Consider the following 20,930-nt stretch of genomic DNA (forward strand, 5'->3'; position numbering starts at 1 on the left):
TAATCTGTTAAATTTAATAGAGGAATATTTTCAATGTAAACCTTAAAAACTGACTAATATCTTCAGATTTCATTTCGAGCACATAAGTTATTTCAGACAGATGGGGAAAATATTGTGGCTAGAGACTATAGGCTCTGCAGTATGTCAAAAATAGAAATCGCTGTCCATCAACTGAAGGTGGATGCTCAGACAGATTTATTGATGTACTGTACCGGGAGTGATAGAATTTCAGGATGCTGCTTCCATTTTTTTTTTCTTTTGACTTGTAACTAAATTTAGCTGCATGAGAAGAAAGCTTTGTTGTTATATACATACAGTATAAAGGGCCTGAGTTTCGTAACATTGGTCAGCTGATAGTGACAACAATATTACTGCGAGAATAAAAGTTAGGGCTTCTTTCTTTGCATATACATTTGGGCGGTGTTATGCAAATCGTCCAACATAGTGACATAGATACGTGTTTAAAGCGTGGATGAGTCTTAACTTTTATAAAGAATATCTCTTTGGGTTTGAGACTTCAGTCTTTGCAATTTTACGGATCTTATATGCACGAACAGCTTGTAACACTCCAAAGACAAAGGAAAACTTGAAATCACATCATATGACCCCTTTAAAATGATATAACGTTTATTTAAAATACATTTGTGACCCTGGACCACAAAACCAGTCTTAAGTCGCTGGGGTATGTTTGTAGTAATAGCCAAAAATACATTATATGGGTCAAAATTATTGATTTTTATTTTATGCCAAAAATCATTAGTACATTAAGTAAAGATCATGTTCCATGAAGATATTTTATAAATTTCCTTCTGTAAATATATCAACTTAATTTTTGATTAGTAATATGCATTGCCAAGAACTTCATTTGGAACACTTTAAAGGCGCTTTTCTCAGTATTTTGATTGTTTTGCATCCTCAGATTCCAGATTTTCAAATTGTTGTATCTCAGCCAAATATTGTCCGATCCTAACAAACCATACATCAATGGAAAGCTTTCAGATGATGTATACATCTAAATTTCGAAAAATTGACACTTAAGACTGGTTTTGTGGTCCAGGGTCACATTTTTCCCCTTATTTTTATTTATTTTATTTTTTTAAATAGTTTTTAACTGATTAACTGATTGTAATGGTAATAGTTGAACAAACATGTATAATATAATTTCTTAAATGCCAAATAGTTAGTTTAAAACTTTTCAACTAGCTTCCTCTATCCTGCCCCCCACACACACACACACACACACACACCATATGCCGTTTATGAATGCTGTAATAATTGTATATGGAATTAGAGTGAATTACATAAAGCTTGCTCAATGAGCTTGGAAACCATGGGCTTTATATGAAATATTACACAACATATGAGAAAATATAATGAAATATAACTCATTACAAGCAAAATTTGCACACACAGAAAAGTCAGTTCTACAGACTTGTGTGAAAAGAAAAGTTTAGGGATCATGGATACAGGCCAGAAACGTCATGCCACAAGACCTACTTAGCATTTGTAATCTTCAAAGAAGTAGTAAATATGCATTTCAGTTCTAGTTATGTTTGCACGTCTCATAACATTAATAGTCTGGTACATGCAACGTGTGTGAATGTGTGCAGGGGTGATTTATTATGTCTCTTGTTGCATTTGACTGTCTGTGTTTTGTGCAGTAGCTCTTATTCTTCTCTATTTTTATGTCTTTGGTGTGACCTTTGTGTTGTTCCCATGCTGCTGTTTGCTGAGTGTTAATTGTAAATTAATCTTTGCGATTTAACTTTCACTTTTTCTGCTGTCTCTTCAGATGAGTGGGAAAAATAACTATGTGCGGTACGGTAATGATTTATAAATTGACAGAGCTGATGGAAGAACCCCTCTGTACGTACATTAACAGCAGTAGAGCCCCGGTTCATTCAGCTTAACCTGTCGACTGTTGACTAATAAGAATAATTCGCCCAGATATGTAACTTCTGTCATCATTTACTCATCTTTCGAAACCTTTCCAAACCTCTATGTTGTTTTTAAGCTTTTTTTTCTGTGTCAAAGGTCATAGTCAAGGACTGTGGAGTAAAAGTTTATTAATTAAAATGATCAACTAAAAAATTAAGCTGAGGATTCTGGTTGCCATTTGAGATTTCTTTATTGCTAAATCCTGTTCTAAAGTAGATTTTTGACGAAATCACATCCATTGCTCACATAGAAGCTACCGAAGCATTGTTTTTCACAATAATTTTTTTCTTGAAATGGCAAGGCAAGGCACGTTTATTTATATAGCACATTTCATACAATTCAAAGTGCTTTACATAAAAGGAAGTGAAATAGTCATTAAAAAAAAAATAATAATCACAACAATAAAAACAAGTAATTAAATAAAATAATTTTAATTAAAGAAATGTTAATTTTATTTTCCAAATATTCTCGTATTGCTATGACTTTGTTCTTGTAATTTAGACTTTAATTAAAAAAATATTACTATTTTAATCTCACTATAATGCGACTTTATTCTCAAAATAATATGACTTTATTTTCATAATCTAATATTTGATTGTGGAACTAAAACGCTGTCATAGTCAAGCACCAAAAAAAAAAAATGTAATAATACTTAATCTAATTTGAATTTGAATGTAAGGAATTATAATTAAAATAAATTTACATTTCTATTTGTATCCATATTTAAATTCAACTGTAATTTTAACCAGAAAAGCAAGGTTTTTCAAGTCTTAGATCGATAGATAAATAAATAGAATGACTGAAATTGCAGCTTTGTTTTGTTTTATTTTTTAATGGGAGGAACTAGTCTTTTAACAATTAATCAACATGAAAATGTTTCTCTTTATTTTTCACATGAGAAGTACAGATTATTGTGTGTCCAAAAGTTTGAGCACTAAATGGGCTTTAGATTTGTTGCATTCATTGTAAATAACCTGATCATATAGTTAACTTTTCACAGCTCTTCACTCTTCAGAAAACCTGTCCTTTTTCCTCATAATTTATCATCTTCATTTATGTCGGCTTGTTTATTTCTAACCCCCAGAACTCAATTTCAGTTATGACTGTGATATCTGGGGGCTCAGATGCTCTTCTTTATAAGTGAAATGACTAGCACAACTAAAATTAGTGCCATAGACCACCTGTGAACAGCAATAAATTAGACAACGCTAGTTTTATAGAGCTAGAAATAAAGCTCATACATCAATCGAGTCCTATCAGCGTATCCCAACTTGTTCTGATCTAGTTCCTTACGAGCTTTTCCGTCACTGTCCGATAAGCATCGTCTGCTAAGGGTTATTCAGCTCGTCAAGTGCTTTTGATCATTGACAACACGCTAACTCCACACGCACGCGGAGACGACAGAAACGCCGCACCTCGTGGCACATGTGTGTGATCATGCATGCGGACGCAGCCTCGGATTGAAGTGAACCGTCTCGTTGCGTCTTGCTGAGTTGTATGCCCCTGCTCCCAGCACAATGAAATTACATGTTTGTGATCTTCATCTCACAGACGTATTCAAGGCCCATTTATTTGGAATTGCTTTTAGTGTAATCCAATAAAGACATTTTTTCATTTATTTCCATGGTGAAATTTCTGCTGAGGCGATGTGGGCCAGCATTTCCTTCATTAGCAGTAATAATAACAGTAATAGCAATAACCGCATTAAAGGCAATTATTACACTGATCCTCATCATCATCAACATCAATAATGTCAAAGTGTACAGCACACTGGGCATTAGTCATTTATGGAGAGGATTAAATCGGCAGGAATATTACGGAAGGGGGTTAGCCGGCAAAATGCACGAGAAATGAGAGGCCTTCACTGCGAGAGCCATTCTGTCTTCACTTGGCCTTTTATGTATGAATGCTGTGGGGTGGGCGATATGACAAATCATATATAACAGAAAGATTCATTTTATACCATGGTAACAGTATATATCACATTGCTGAAAATTTAACCCAAAAAATGTATTAATATACTGGATAAATGTATATATAATATGATGCCTATTGTGGGTAATCCACTGAATTAATGATGTTTTTTTTTTTTTTTTTTTTTTTTTTTAAGGTGGAACTTGTGTATGTCTGTGTATGTAGTGTTTTTGCATTCATATCCAACTTGTTTTTTGTCTTCGTCCATCAAGTTCTATATTGAAAAGAAGAAATAATACAACAAAAATATTTCATTCAATGAATTACCCAATGTTTATCCAATATATAAAACATTTTTGGGTTCGGTTTCCAGCAAATAATATATAAATAAATATATAATAACTATAAATATGGTATATTTGATCATATAGTTAAGTATAACTATATAATATAACTAATATGATTTATTTATATAAATATATACTTTATAAAATATTAGAAATATATATTTTTTAAATGTATTTAATACTTTTATTTAGTAAGGATGCCTTAAATTGATCAAAAGTGACAGTAAAGACAATAAAATAATTTTTCAAATAAATGCTGTTAGCACAGCTGTTATCAACATTGATAATAAGAAATGTTTCTTGAGTAGCAAATGAGCATATTGAAATCATATATGAATGATCATGTGAGACTGGAGTAATGGCAGCTGAAAAATTGCGTTTTTTAAATTGTAATATTACTTTTACAATATTAGTGTTTTTTGTTTGTTTGTTTTTTTTTTTTACTGTATTTTTAATCATAAGAGACTTCTTTCAAAAACAGCTTGCTGACCCCAAACTTTTGTTTTAAGAAATGCATTGTAAAATAGCTGACATACACGCTAGACCTAGACTGCATCAGTACCTCTCTGTTTATTTATATGCTTGTAAACTGAATAACACAGGCAATTTCTTCTTCTCCTCTCCTAGCAGTCCCAAAACACTCCATTTATTTTGGATTGTCTTCAGGCGTTGTGTTGCATATCAGGAGCGAGATAACAACAACAGCGAAGGTAACCGGGTCAGAGAAGTCGAACACACAGGCCGAAACAAGACCAAAGGGACCGGCGGTCAGAACATCTCCGCCAACTGGCTACCTACACGGACTCTCTGAGGCTTGCAGGAACACGGATCTGCAGCGATCGTTAGAGCAGCAAACTGTTTCCTGCGCCGGGAAAAAAATAAATATTTGAATATTCTCAGGCGCTCCTAAACCAGCTTAAATTGGATCATTTTATTGTGCCGCTCCACCCTGCCAAAATGCCAAGAGAGTGTGGGTCTTGGCGAAGGCCGGCACTCCTGAATCTTCCCCGCGGCCTGCTCGCCCCCCCACCCCTCTGCACTATCTGCTGACACAGAGTCTTGCCCCAGGCCGAAGCTCTCCGCATGGCCAGCCCCCTGCTGGGAAAAGATGCACTGAGCTGGAGAGAGCTGGAGGCGTCCCAGCACACAACTGGCCAGCAGGCCACTCAATGCGTGACACCTCACATATGTGTGCGCCGCCCTTTTATACGGTATGTACGGCACATTGAGTGTTGCTACCTACCAGTAAATAAACATAGTTTTGCTTTGCACTGAGTATACTTCATTTTTACTGTACTCTTTGTTAAGAGCAAATCTTGCATGATAACAGTTTGTTCAGTTAGTACTTTCATACTAATCGCTTGAATTCAGTTAACAGGAAATTGTATCACATTCCATAGAAACGGGGGAAAAAAACTCTGAAAATATGCATATTTTTAAATCCTTATCATTTAGTCATGATTAACAGTCAAGATTATGGCAAAGATCAAAATGCATTGGTTAGAAAGTGTAGGAATGCTGTAGGAAAAACTTATTGGGAGTATAGTTCAAATTAGGGGTGGGCGATATGGAAAAAATATCATATCACGATTTTTTTTTTTTTTTTTTAATATCACGATTCAGGATTTTATCACGATTCTTTGTCATGTTGGTTTTACTATTTTGTAAGTTGTCTGAGCATTACAGCCAAACTAATTTCCCTATTATAAAGACAAAACCTTTCAAGGTAACAAAAAAAAAAAAAAAAAAAAAAAGAATGGCCAAACTGGGCGAAGATAAAAATCTTTGTCATTATTTTATCTTTGTTATTAAAAAATAAGAACAAAGATATACATTACAACTGCACATAATATACAAATAAAACAAACAGTGCTTTATTTTCAGATACAATAGGTGTATTTAGCAGGAGCATTCAAGAAATTGAATGAAGAAATATAAAAATAAAACACTATATAGATTGATTCCTAAAGCAATTGTAGTGAGTGATTTTTCTCATTGCATATTGTTGTTCTTTTAACGTTAAAGGAATAGTTCCCCCAAAAATAAAAATTCTCTCATCTGTCTGTCAATTCTGTCATAGTGTTTTATTTTTATACCATCATTTACTCACTCTCATTTGTAAAGTGGTCTTTAAAGTAAATAAGCTTGAATTCAACTCAGTGGAACCTTGAATTGTATTGAAAGTGAAATCCACGACAAAAACACTCTCTCTAAAAGAAAAAAAAAAAGATCTGTTTGATATATATTTATCTGTTTAATATGTACTTTGAATAAATATATGTTGTATATGTGTTTATATTGTATTGGAATATAGTTTTTTATTTAAAAAAAAAGGAGACATAGAATTATAAATGCAAAACATTATTTATTTATTTTTTAGAAACAAATGATCATTTATCTAATTATTTAACCAGAATGACACCCAAAAAGATTTAAAGCATTTTATCGAGTGGAGCACAAATTAGCAAGTTATTTTATTTTTAATGCTAAATATCATGTCAAAAAAAAAAAACAATTTTTATTTGCTGTTACTTAGCACCAAAATAGTTTGGCAAGGCTTGATGTTAATCAGAATCATTACACCTTTTTTTAACAACCAGTGTGGCCTGAGGCATTTTAACTTAATGCAGACTTATAAGTAATATTTTTAACCTGTGTTTTAGCTTCTTGATTGCATAACTAGCCTGGAAGTTTAAGATGCAAGGTGTTTTGCATATATAAATAGTCCCGGTCACATATAAAGCACATTCGCTGGTGTCCAGCAGACTGCAAAACTTCTGAAATTCACACTAAAGCATAAAGACATTCGATTAGTCTAGAATAACAACCAGAATATAATGACACATAAGTACTTTTCATTTTAGTAATTTGGTATTAGATCTTTACCGAATTGTAACTTCATATTGTCATTAAAACAGAGACTAGATTTGCCTGATTATATCCATTTTGCTTGGCTTTGCTTTTAATCACCCTTGTCAATTTTAAACACTCATTTATCTTTCATCATGTAACCTAAAGTATTTCCATATTTTTCTCAGCAGTCCCCTGCACTTTTTCTCCTTTCATCAAACTTCTCTCATCATCAGTTCACCGTAATTGGCTCATTAGATTTCTGTTAATTAGCCTATAAAGCCTAATGTTTTTAAAGCACCTTGTTTCTTTTCATAGCACTCTGTTCTAGATCTATTCTTTTTTCACTTCCATTAGCTCATTGTGCAGGAAAGAGATTTTCAGCATCAGTTTACATTTCTTACATTTTTGAGTTCTGTAGCACATGCACTTTCCCGTAATGCAGCATTGAACAGCAGTGACCTTGTCTGCGTTTCATGCTTTCTTGCCTACAAACAGGGGGAATATTGCATTTAAGCGGTTCTTTCTGTTCAGCTTTGTTGTACGAAACGCATCACATTCCACTGCCTTCCAATTTAGAGTCTCTTTGTATGTGTCAGCCGCTGCGTTCTTCCCTCATATTTAACTGTGAGAAAGTTCTAAGAGTCAGTTTGTTTGTAAAACAAGGCAATTTAAACGAGCAGCTGGCACCAGAGATCAGCGTCTAACAACACTTTTTCTGCTTCCTCCCTGATGCGGTGCAGATCGATGTCTAGACATACATCTGTTGGTGTGCCCCGCTAGTCTTCATGGAACGGTGCATTGAGAGGCATGCATTGAGAGTGTGTGCGTCTGCTCTGTTTGCACAGACTCATTTAAAAAGCCAGATCCTTCGGAGGGCCGATGAACGACAAATCAACAATCTGCTTGAAGACGCTCCAATCAGTCCAGCGTTCCCTTATACTTGTTGACGGTAACCTCTGGTGCCCTCTCTCTTGGCCCACCTATGTGTCATTTGATATAGTTTTGCTAAGCTCTGCCTTTGGAGATTTTGATATAAATACTGCCGTTTTACTGGTCGAAGAAATAATACGAGATGCTCCAAACTCAGGCTGACTCAAACAGAGCCACAGGTCTACGCATTTCAGAGGGATGAACCTATAAATGGTTTACTCATAAGTTAAAGTTGGAAAAAAAGTATTTAGCACCACCTTTATGCGCATTCTGCAAACAAAACAAATGCATTAAAGTGTCTCCATTTTTCGGATGCAGCATTGCTTCGAATGCGGAGGCGTGCATTACCAACCGTGCATCATTTCCTTTAGCTTCCCTGGCACTCCATCTGCAATCCTAAAAGTATTTCAATTTGACATACCCAAAGCATTTTGTTGAAAATAATGCGTAACACTCTGTGCCGAGTGGCCGTTTTGTAAGCCGCTAACTTTCCTTTGACTTTGCGCTTCTGTTCGGGCCTCAGAAGCCGCTTGATGTGAATGTGAACACCGCGTCGGAATCCCGTCACTCTTTGAGTGCAGGAACGCAGCTATTGTTTGAGATTGATCGGTCCTTGGCCCAGTTCTGGAGGCTTTGTAGGGGCCTTTCGCAATTCAGCATCCGCGTGCGACATAGCTGTAGATTTTTCCCCAACTCAACTTGTGACCACATTTTCTTACTTCAGATTGACCCCACTGATCCTCCTTTGTGCTGGAGTGAAGATTAGGGAGCGAGCAAGACGGGCTGAGGGGCTGCCAGTGGCTCGGCAAGCCTTATTCGTGCCTGAAACCTCCCTCCTGCAACATTCCCAGTTCCGGCCCATGCCAGTCTATATGACTTATGGAGTTTGGGCCTTATACTGCCAATCCCACTTAGAGTGCATTTTTCTGATAAACAAAAGCACATTCAAGCTTTAGCTTCTCATTTCACACTGTGTGCTTTGGCTCGGGGCAATGCTTTCCTGGAGCCCTTGGCCTACAGTCCAAAGAATGGCTCCAGTTGGCTTTCCTTTAAAAAAAAAAAGAAAAAAAAGAAAAAGCAGCCACATGTGGAGGATTAGACTCCATCTTTCATCCTCCACGCTCTCTACTCGCCCTCTTCTGCCCAAGCCCACCGGCTCCCCCTCAGCGCTAACGCCTCAACTCGCGGACACACAAACACCCACACGCGTATCCGCACCTCCAGCTCCCGATCGAAGTTACCTCGGCAGCCTCGGTCCAGCTCATCTGCGCCCGTGCCGCAGTAAGAACTTCTTTGGCAGCAGCAGAGGCAGAAGTGAGTCTATTTAGGGCACTTGCGAAAGAGAATTTGCATTATCGGTAGCGCGTGTGCTGGTCTGAACTGGCCAAATTCAAAGCTTCTAAGTTTGCAAGAAAGTTTCTCCTTTGTTTCCCTTCACCGCCCACTGGCCTTTGTGGATGCAGCCGAAGCATTTGCAATTGTGTGCAAATAGTTCAGAAACATGTTAAGTACGCTATAGTACGCATATGGTGCTTCTAACAAGACGATTGTTGCGATTAACATATTCCATATTTTAAATGCACATAACCTGTTACATGAGAAACCCGCACCAGATGGAAAGATAGAGTGGTGCATGACAAACATGACTCTTAATACACCCACTATTAAAAATGCTGTGCCTCTGATCAGACAATAGGCAACCCTATTCTAACCCTTTGTCTTCAACTCGATGGGAATATCAGAGCGGTTATTAGAGGAGGATGTGAAATGATAGCTATGTTGCAGGTTGACCCCCGGGGCATGGGCTGTCTCTGGGAACAGATGTGCCACCCACTCGCAACAGTTGTACTCTTCCCACAGTGCCCTGGTGGGAGTAGCTTGGGCAAGAAGAGGACAGAAGATAATGCTTTTGGTAAACTGCTTCGCCGCTTGCGATCGCGAATCGGGTGTGTCTTGGGCAAGGTCTCGGAGGTCAGAGGCAGGTCAAACTTCAAGGCTGAGTGTGAATCTAATCGGAGAGATCTGTGGAAGTAGAGTGTGTGTTTTTTTTGTTTTTTTTGTTTTCTTTGTAGCCTCCTCTGGAAAGTGATCAGAAATGACCATTTGCAGAGTCCATTTAATTGGATGAGACTTACCAAAGGCCAATCTCAAGACTAAGGCGCAATGATATCCGACTCTAACGTTTCATTCCCACATCATTAAATTGGATGCACTGGGTGACAGCTTGACTCTTGGGGAACATGGCCAGACTGATGAAATGAGATCATAAGCGAGATAAGCGTTGTGAGTGCAGGGACTAAGTGGAATGAACGCTGTTGACACATGAACCGAGCAGTTGCACACGACTTTGTGCGGAAATTCGTGTGTCAATACAGTCGCTCATTTTCTCTGATCCCTTCGCACGGTCCCACTTCGCACCGGCTTCCCTCTGTACGCCAGCGAATGAGAGTGGATTATTGGAGTCTTTGGGTTTGCAATCACCTATTTCTCTGAACTTCCTCGTGTCTTTTATTTCCAGGTATATTGTTCTTGAACGGGGATCTGTGGCGCTTATTTATTGTATTAGGGAGCAGTAATTGTGTTTTATTGTCCGGGAGCTTTATTGGATGTTTTGCCAAAACCCAGCAGGTTATCTGTAGATAATGGCAAACTTCCTCACAACTGCTGAACGATATGAAGAAATGACTTATTAAGAGTCGCCCCCACATTTTTTTCCATATTCATTAGACAAACTTTTTGTGTTGTTTTGCCACTTAGCAGAATGTTAACGAATCTCAGCTACAAGCTGAATAAAAGGCTTGAATTTTCCAGTTTATCAGTGTTTAAGGTGGGTGCGCTGCTTCGCGTCCTCGGTGGCCGTTCCAAGGAAGGCGAACAGAAGGGACCGCTGCTGCCGAATGCACATTGATCAGCTTCGCCTTCCTCCCCCTTCTTATTTATTTAATCTTTTCAGAGCTAGATTTGTAGATTCATTCAAACTCTTGAGATCCCGTGTGTGTTATTCCCAGAGGGCAGAAATTAATTCCTCCTCCTTGTCGTCCTCCTCCTCCTCTCTTTCAGCACTAAGGTGCAGTGGGCTCTCTTTCTCTCCCCTCCGAGAGAATGCCGAAGAGGAGGAACCAGTCCTGAGGGAATCTTGTCTATATAGTATTTCATCCACACTTTAATCCGCTGCTATGTTGAATGGTTCATAGGGAATAAAAGACAAAGCTTTTGTTTATGATTCTAATATTAGCCTCTTGGCATTTCTTACATAAATGAGAGCCTGCCCTACGGCAACACTATTGATTTCCCACATCCACAAAAGTCAGCCTCCGTCCTTACAAAATAAGGCTCAAGAGATTATGGGGAAATAAAAAGCGAGCCGGGCTGTATTTCTGTTATTTTGTCAGAAACAGATTGACCGCTAATATGAATAATTCAGCCCGCAACTCCACTTTGTGGACTCGGTAACTTTGGTAAGAACCGTCAGGGAAATTTGTCCCAGATTCGTTATTAATTAGAGCGGTGGTAATGATTGTATAAATTAGATACAAAAGTTAGCTATTAAGCCCGTCAGATGTAGCTACTTCTCGAAGCATTAAGGGGTTTGTCATCTATTTTAAATGCATGTGCACTTTATTAGCGTTCCTGTCATTAAGGTTTTTTTGTTTTACTTCACAATGAACAAAATTTATTTAAATCCTCGCCGTACAGACACATCAGCACGTAATCCCGCTCATACGTGCGACTCGTTTCAGACATGCAAATGAACGTATTAATAAGCTAATAAACATCACAACTTCAGCACGGTGTCTTTATTAGAATCATTAAAAAAATATTAAACGTAGATTACACCTCCTAATGCATAAGGCATTTGCATTTTAGAAAACGAAGGACAAAAGCTCCCCAGTTCTTTTATTTTGAGGAAGCGCTTGGCAACCCTGAAATCAGCGACAGGTCTTAGAATGAAAGAACGACAGGAAAAGATAGAACTGTAATCCCAATCAATGCACTTCATAAAGCACCTTCTTCCTAAAATGTGTGACTAATGTGCACAAATCTCTGGGTTTAAAAGCTGTCAGCGGAGATGGCTAGAGTTGTTGCTTTGCCATTCATCTCCGCAATGTAATAAACCGACTCGTTTGTTTGTTCTGTTTGCTTTCTTCCTTTCGTTTTGTCTTTCGTCTGAGCAAATGTACCTTGAGGTCTTGTGTAGGGTTTCCCTTTTCAAGCTGAGCCTCGACAAGCCTGCGTGCTTCGTGCTTCCGTAATGACATTAAACAGGAACATTTAAAGGGCTTTCGGCGAGAGCCGCATTGTCTGCTCTGAAGGCTTCCAGAAAGGGCTTTTATTATGTTGTGGATTTAATGCCAGTGTGTGTTACCTGATAACATTAAAGCAGAGAAGAACGAAGCAGGAATATTCCCACGCTGGCAGAGCTTCAAGAATATTGACCACCAACAGGATTTCAGCTGATGCCGGGCATGTATATTCATGGGCACAGAAGCGCCTGATCACCGCCAATGCAGAATTATATCTGGGGAGGTTTAATTCATTAGCTCTCATTTCTTTTTATCTAGCTTTTGAGTGCGAGGTTAGCGTGCCGGTGCCGAGCTGGATAAATATTGTTTGTTGCCGTCTTCCAGATGGATGCATGGATGGATGCGGTAGACGCTCGTGCCCTCCTCGTTTTACCCAGCTCTCCTGGCGATCTTCGAGTTGAGTTAAAAGGAGCGAAACAATGACACATTAGTGAAGTATTGTGTTCCCCGGGGTGCATTAAATGCTTCTTGCTTTGTTTTAAAACTCATTTAAGCGCCTCAATCAGGGAATGTCGAACGCGGACTTGTTCAGGTGTGCTTTTGCTTTTCACTTTTTAGGAGATGAAGTAAATTAAACTGATAAAATGAAGTTTACTTCCAGCTGAATGGATCCTTCCCGTAAACCTAGGAAAACTAGTCATTTTCACCGGCGTGTCGGAGGGAGAAATAATGACAGTGTTTCGGACTTGTTTGATCATCCCTAGCAAATCTGAATGGTAAATTTATTCCGCAGGTGTTGCACATGGAATAATGTTTTAGCATAATGAGGATAAGATGTTGATGGGGTACAGTACTCAGACGCTCAGTATTTTAGACACAAAAAGCCCCCCGTCATTGATCCGTGCTGAAAGCCAACGATATATTCGCTCCAAGGTTGTTGTTAACCATCTAAAGTTGCGGTGTTTTTTGCAGGAGTGAAGATTCATTTGCAGGTTGTATAATTGCAGGCGCTCCACGTGTGCCCTTCTCATTGCGGCAAAGGCCTGAAATATACTCTACGCGGGTACGTCAGCGCAAAGGCTTCTAGTTACTCAAGCTCAATTTCTTGCAGGTCAGACACAAGAATGTGCTGCGTTCTTAGTGTTTCTGCATGGGGTGTTATAGTGGGTATTAAAATAAACTTAAACGGACAGTTTTTTTCTTTTAGGTCAACTACTGTCAAGGAGGAATGAGAAATCTGTTTGTTTATAGCCAGCTACCTTAATAATTTAGAACCAACTTTTGGCTCTGTTGCCTCTGCTGGTAGATGTTGTAACTACACCATTATGTAGGGGGGAAAAAAACACATTTCACGCCTGTTCAAAAGTAGGTGTATATTTTGATAAACTATAATATTTTGCATGCATTCATATAAATATTTTGTTATAGTATACTGTTAATGTTTTACCAGTGCGCTTTCCTTTTTTCCAGATACAAAGTGACTGCTGTACATGACATTTGCTGCCTAGGTGATTGCCTAGAAAAAACAAAAACTTTCCAGAACTGAACAAAGATGGCAGCATAATGGCATTCGAATGTAACTCTATCGCCCCCTTGACATTACAAAGGTACAGCGTTTGAAATATGTTGCAAGCCATCACTTTTGCATTTATATTTGTGTAATATGTTTATTTATAGTTATATATTATTAATTAAAATATACTAGCATAACTATTGGGCCAAATCCCAGGCAACAACGCTACGACTTTGCTATCTGAGACAAAAAAAAAACAGGACAATGCAAGAAAAAAATTAAAAAAATAATATTATATTATAAAAATGTAATTTGAAATAAATGTATAAACAAAGTTATATATAAGCATTTATTTATATTCATATATTTATATTATATCTATTATTAAAATATATATCTAGACTGGGCTTCAGACTTCATCCAATCAGGGACGATGCTCATTTGCTATAGTCTAAAAATATTGCATCAAGCAGATGAGGTGCTGAACTCATGGTTGATCCCACGTGTGTTTATCTCGCCCATATTACTCTATTAGGCCAGTAATAGGAAGCAGAGATAGTAAAGACTCAAGCGCGGAGAGCAGCGTCTAGGAATCTCTCCACTTGGGTGTAAATTACAGAGCCGCCTGGGGTGTTCTCTACCCTCTCTCACTGGCACCTTTCCCCGTTTCATCTGCACACACACACATGCACACGTACAAGACAATGACTATTACCCGACACACCTGGGTTCTGGGCCCCACAATCTTCTTAATATCTTTTAAATCTTCACATAAGGTATGCCTTCCATAGGGCTTACAATACCATTTGCTCTAATAAACTCTTTTGGCAGAGGTGCATGCAAGCTGCTTCCGCGGCCCCCAGAGAGAGGAACGTAACGCAGAGGGTGAGGCATCCCAAAATATGAGGATAAATCGCAGGTAATCCTGCAGGACCGGCGCCCTGGTAATCAACACTCTTCCAACTGGAAACATTTTACAATTCTTCATCTTAATTTAACTTCTCTCTCTTTTTTTTTTTTTTCTGCCGTTCCTTTACCTGGTAATTCTTAGCAGCGGGTGCAATCATTTGCACTGGCGTTTGAAAGGAGAGGCTGCGGAAACGCGAAATGGAGAGCTTTTAAAAAGGGGGGGGGAGGGGGCGATAAGCAAATCAAATTAATGACAATGAGTGTTTGTGGAGAGAAGGCAGGCAGAGAGCTTGTTTGAGCCCATCGTGCGTGCCATGTTAAACACTTCACTCGCCGTGGAGGGGCTAATCCAGTCTCCGACAGCTAGCTGATTATACGAATAAACTACACACGCTCGCCGCAGAGAGAAAGGAGCATCCCTCGTTAACGTTCAAGCTCACTCCAACAAGGAAGTAATTAAGACGCCACCCCTTCCCCCCCGCAAACCAAAAAAAGGAAGAATGATTTTAAGTGTTGTCTAATAGACCGGCTTGAAGGTGTTTATTTTATATTGTCTCGGTGCAGAAGTCATTATGCGGCTGAAGAAGGGCTTACAGGGAGCTAAACGCGGCACGGCGAGGCAAGTTTGCGGTTGTTGAATAAAGTCAGATGGCTCGGGGCTTGCCTGCGACACTCGCTCTGCGATGCGCTCCAGAGTTGCAGGAGCATATGAACTGTCGCTTGTTGTTTTAAATAATAGATTGCCTCCCCTAATTTCCTGCCTGATATTTTTGGCAGAGTCAAGAGTCTTTTGGATGGGCAGCATCTGTCAGACCTCGGCGCAGGCCAAGAAAACATTCCCCACCCGAGCTGTAAGAGGAAAAAAAGCTTGTGTTAAGCTTGAGTATTGCGACAGTCGGCCACCGGCTCTGCAGGTTACGTGCGCTTCAGGAGGCTGATGAAACAGAACTTTTAATAGATTTCAAGAAGTTTCCAGTCCTCTTTGAGTACTTTTCTCATTGGTTTTATTTTTGTGTGGAGCGCGCGTGCGATTGAGGGTTAAGTAGTTTAACAGTGATTACAGTGGAGTGATATTTGATTATTATCTCCTGAAACGGCAACTCCTCCGGCTTTCTGTTCTCTTAACAATAGTTTAATTGTTAGTTTGGACACCCACTCAATAGACAGGCAAAATGAAGAGCAGTAATGGAAAAGAATTATGGGGGGAATGGCATAAAATGAATACATTTATAAAAGCACCTGCATGTCTGTGTTTTTTTTTTTTAAATGAAATATATTTTGATTAGCCACGAGAGCGTCTTTACCGTGACCCGTTCAATCAATAACACGTGTTGAAATTTGTAAAGCAGCTTCGCAGAGCTTTATTTATAGTGAGTTTGATCATTTTCTGATGACCACTTTGCACTCATGCTGCAGTGTGAAATGGAGCTCAGATAAAAGTGGTTTCTCTGTGTGTAACAGTTTTTCATGCAGAATATTGTTTTTGATTTACATTCAACAGTGAACGTAGGCCTAAAACTTAGTTTATAAATATTAAGAATATTTAGAGTGTGCTGTGTACAGTATAAGATAGATAGATTGATGTATTTTATTATATATTTAAAGTTAAGATTAAACTACACATTGTTATATAAGAAACTAGAGTTGCATTTTTAAAAGTGTTTGTATAAAGTGCATTTTTATAATTATATTTTGATATTTTTATTATATAAATGTAATATATTTTTAATATTTTTAAAACAATTTTTTATATATTTAACATTTAAACTAAACGTATCATAAGCAAGAAGTATGATTTTTATTTATTTATTTATTAATTATTATTATTGTTGTTGTTATTATTTATTTGCTGTCTGCAGTTTGTTCCTTCTCTCTCTTCCCCACACTCATCTCCCTTTAAAAATCAGCAAATTAGCTGTTCCTTGCATAGTTTTTTTTTTTTTTTTTTTGCATGACATTTCACAAGCAAAACATAAGCATAGCAACAAAAACATTAGCAAGTTTTGTTTGTTTGCATTAGATGCTTTAGTTTCCATTACTTGTTTTTCTGTCTATTTGGTCAATGTATCGTATTATTTGTGCAGATTACTGTTTTCGGGTCATTTTGAGTCTTAGCCTGTTCAGTGAGTTGTCTGGTGAAGTAATTTTTGGTGTGTGTTTCAGTCTGATCAAATCACCAAGATGCAATATAAAATAGCGTTTACTGTTTATCGTCAGTATACCGTCGCTCCCGAATAGCGGTGCAGAAAACACTGATGCGTGTGATTATGTGTCTTTGCACGCACGAAACTTCAATAAAGACAGACACCCTCCGTTTCCTCTCTGGCCAGAGGCTAACGTCCCGCCCCCTTGGCCCCGCTAGGGCCAGAATTCCTCCACGAGTGTGTGTGCGAGTGAGCCACGCTGGGATTGCTTCAGACAAAGGTGGCACACTTGCCAGCTGCATCCCTATACCACCTAAAGCGACACATTTGTTCCCCTTCCTCTCTGCCTCGTCGGTCCACCAGGGTGGCGTCGGCCCCAGCACTGGAGTGGGGCCCTCAGGAGACTGGAGAGTGAATAAAGAAAACATTTTTCATGCTTTTTTCCACCTAATGCCTTTTCCAAAAAAAAAAAAATTGCGGGCTTCCGACACAGAAGGTAAGGTTTACGAAATTCTGAACGCTTGTTTTGGAGAGGCTTGTTGTTGGTACCTGATTCTTCTCTCTCTTTTTTCCCCCCTCATCTGCCTTTAAAAATCAGCAAATCCATTCGCTAAACAGCTGCACCTCTGTACTGAACAGATAACAACCTGGGCCAGCCCGGCTCTGCAGCGAGTCAAGGCTGATAGGCCCAAATCTCTGGCCTTTTTTTTTAAATGCTAATGACGGAGGAACACGTCCCAAGCCAAAAGCGCTCTTGTAGATCTGTCAATTGCTATTTTGACAGATATTTGCTTGTAAGTACACACAACACTTGTTCCCCGTGTCTTATCTGCGGCGCTGCAGAACACTGACCTACATTGCATCAAGCACAATATGATGCACAAACCCGCGCTGCTCAATACCATTTTTCATTTTCACCTTAAAAAGCGGATGGAGCTCAATGAAATGGCTGAAAATCCAATAAACAGAAGGTATTCTCTCCCAAATAAGAAGTGTGTCATTTTTTAAAAAAGGAGAATCTCTCTCATCTGAAAGCATTTGAATGCCTTCTCAAGGGTTTGCGCGTTAGCACTTGCTGGTGACGAGTAAATATTGAACATAAAGATGCAGCTGCTCCATTTCTCTCTCACTTACACACATATACGTGTACGGCAGAGGAAGGGAGTAACTCGCAGATTTCAGCCAATTTGTATTTTTTGTCACTTTGCCTATTTGGCTTTTGCCATCAGATCCCTGTTTGGTTTTTGAATTGTGTTTTGTTTGCAAATGAACGCAATTCAGTTACACCCCCACAGCGAGGAACGAGTGTTGTTTTTATACAGTAACGTAGTAATTTCCACTTAACATTTACAGTACTAGATAGATAGATATTATTAGTATTAATCTGTCGTCTTGCATGGCATGTAAAAACAAAACAAAAAATAAAAAACTATAAACATTTAAAAAATGTTTTTAACATTGATAAGTATTTATTTTTATTTTAAGGCCATATTTAGGATTTGTTTTTCTTTTTTGTCAATATATTGAAATATTTAATTATTTAATGTTATGCTTTATAGAGGCCATGCGATAGCTTTGTTTTGACCGGATATTATAATATTTAGTTCTTGAATATTGGTAAGTTTTGTTTCTTGTTTATTTAGAGGCCGTGCATTTGTTATTTTTTGGTCTTGTTTTGCCAATATATTGCAATATTTAACTTTTTAATGTTACTTTTTGTTTAAATGCCAAACATTAGTTATTGTCTTATTGGAAACAGCCATTATTTTTGCAATTGTATTTTGTGCTGCTATGAATTTTGAATTCATTTCAGTTCAAAACACTGCGTATTTACGCACAAGATTCATCCCAGCTTCAGTTCCATTCTAAAAATCAATGGACTCTTTGAGGAACCATTGGTTACAGCTGAAACACCACTAAAGATCTCACTCTCTTTGTTTCAAATGAAACATGGGAATCTTTAATGGTTTTTCCCATCTCTAACTGTAAGAACGTAGGGGGGGGGGGAAATATCCAGCCTTTGAATAATGCGCAAGGTAAAGAAAAACATGAAACTAGCCCTTGAGAAAGAGGTTTGAGGAGAGTAAACATTTTGTTCCCGCAAACAGCTCGATGCCAATCAGCGATTAATGAGGTGTAGTTGAAAAGCAGCGGCTGAGGGAAGTTAAACTGAGCTGAATTAAGGAGTAATATCATCCTTCACGCAGGTGCTCGCCGAACGAATAACCGCTTTAATTACTGTTATTCAATCACTGCCTTTTTTTTCGTCCTCCACCCCCCTTTCTCTCCCTCCATCTCTGCTATGGCATTATCGTTTTTTCTTGTCAATTCACAAACGCCTGTCGCAAGACAAACGTGTGCGCGGCTGCCGGCGGTGCCCGGCCATATGTGACCTAAAAACACTTCCTCAGCGAGCGTGCATTGTTCAGAGCTGTGAGGAAATGCACCTACAGTCAGTCTTCAAACTCAGTAAGCTGTTATCTCGGTTTTGCGTTATCTGGCGGAGGAGCACGAGTTGCCCTTTGATGGGCGCATCTGCACGTGATATGTGCTCACCATGCAGAGGGTGGAGGCGGGCGGGAGAAACGAACACCTGCTACTGTATTCAGCTCCACAATGGGGATCATTTAGTTTAAGACACGTTTGTTCGGTCGGGGACAAGAGGAGGGGTACAACTCTGTCGCCTCCAACAGGTTGGACGACCCTGGGCGCTAGCGGGACGTGAAGATGCTTCTGCTAGTCAAATGAGAGCGCTGTGAAAGAGCACAGCATGACTGTCTGTCTGTCCGTCTGTCTAGCTCTCTACCTGTCTGTCTTTCGTTTTAGTTTGCTGTCTTTAATTATCTCCCTGTATCTATCTATTTGTCTGTGTTTTTTGTTGTTGTTTTTGTTTTTATCTGTCTGTTTTCTTAGTTGTGTCTGTCTGCCTGTCTATATATATCTGTCTGTCTTTATATCTATCTAATATATCAGTCTATATGTCTGTGTACTCTATGTCCATTTTTTTTTTTTCTGTTACGACTCATATGTTTCAAACAATTTATTTGAATTAAAATGTACATTTTGTGAAGAAATTCAGAACCAGGCACATTCTATTTTTGTCTGCAAGACTGCACTTAGACCAAAAGATTTTAAAGATCATGAGAATTACCATAATGGCAAAATAGTGACAATAATAATAAAAATGTACATTATTTGAATGTCTAAAAAATACTATATATATAAAGCATGTGTTGCTTCATTTGATTTTGTTTTGAAAACAGATATAGACATCTCAAGATAATCTTTCTTATAGCAATACAGTATGTGTGTGAGTAAGATTTTACAGAGATCAAATGATTTCTCATGCTCAAGTTACAGTACACTCTTTAAACACACATTATCAGTCACTGAAATGCATTTATGAGAGAGGTACGCAAAAGAGAATCATTTTGTCACTCAAAGTGCCAACTAACCTGTCAATTAAATCACCAGATTCCCAGCCAAAGAACGTCCAGCATTAATCTGCACTAAATATAATGACAGATCAGTACTGAACTAGACACACTGTTCAAATATTTGTCCAGTTAAATATTCAGTGCTCTCCTGTTTTGGGCAGTTAAAGTGATTATTAGTTGAATCTCTTATACACACTTGAAACGAAGAGAGAAATGATGTGGTGCGGTCTGTTTGTTTGTTTGTTTGTTTTTTGGCTGTCTCTGTCTATATATCTGTCCATCTATGTATCTGTCTGTCTGTCTACTCTGTCTCTCTGTTTGTATATCTGTCTGTCTGCTGTCCATTTGGTCTATCTGTCTGTATATATGTGTCTGTCTGTCTGTCTGTTTCTCTATCTGTCTAATCTGCCGTATCTGTCTGTCTACTGTGTCTGTCTGCCTGTATGTCTGTTTATATATCTGTATCTGTTTACTGTCTATATCTGTCTACTCTGTCTACATATCTATCTCTCTATAAATCTGTCTGTATACTCTGTCCATCTGTCTGTATATAGACAGTCTATCATCTCTGTCTGTTTATATATCTGTCTGTCTTCTCTGTCCATTTGTCTGTCTACTCTCTGTTTATATTTCTTTTTGTCTATGCTATGTTATGGATCTGTCTGTCTTCTCTGTCTGTTTGTCTGGCCACTCTATCTGTA

General features: G+C 38.4%; 1 long non-coding RNA gene across 6 annotated transcripts in view; it reads left to right on the forward strand.

The window, feature by feature from the left end:
- Window positions 1-20,930, forward strand: part of LOC131522626 (uncharacterized) — a 124,741-nt gene that overhangs the window by 22,207 nt on the left and 81,604 nt on the right. For 5 of the 6 annotated variants that reach the window (XR_009266582.1, XR_009266578.1, XR_009266579.1 and 2 more), the window contains exon 4: window positions 4,827-5,410. This is a non-coding gene — a long non-coding RNA (uncharacterized LOC131522626). The remainder of the gene's footprint in view (window positions 1-4,826; window positions 5,411-20,930) is intronic. The other variant, XR_009266583.1, reaches the window with a different exon arrangement.

This window comes from Onychostoma macrolepis, chromosome 16 (assembly GCF_012432095.1).
Source record: "Onychostoma macrolepis isolate SWU-2019 chromosome 16, ASM1243209v1, whole genome shotgun sequence".
Lineage (NCBI taxonomy): Eukaryota > Metazoa > Chordata > Actinopteri > Cypriniformes > Cyprinidae > Onychostoma > Onychostoma macrolepis.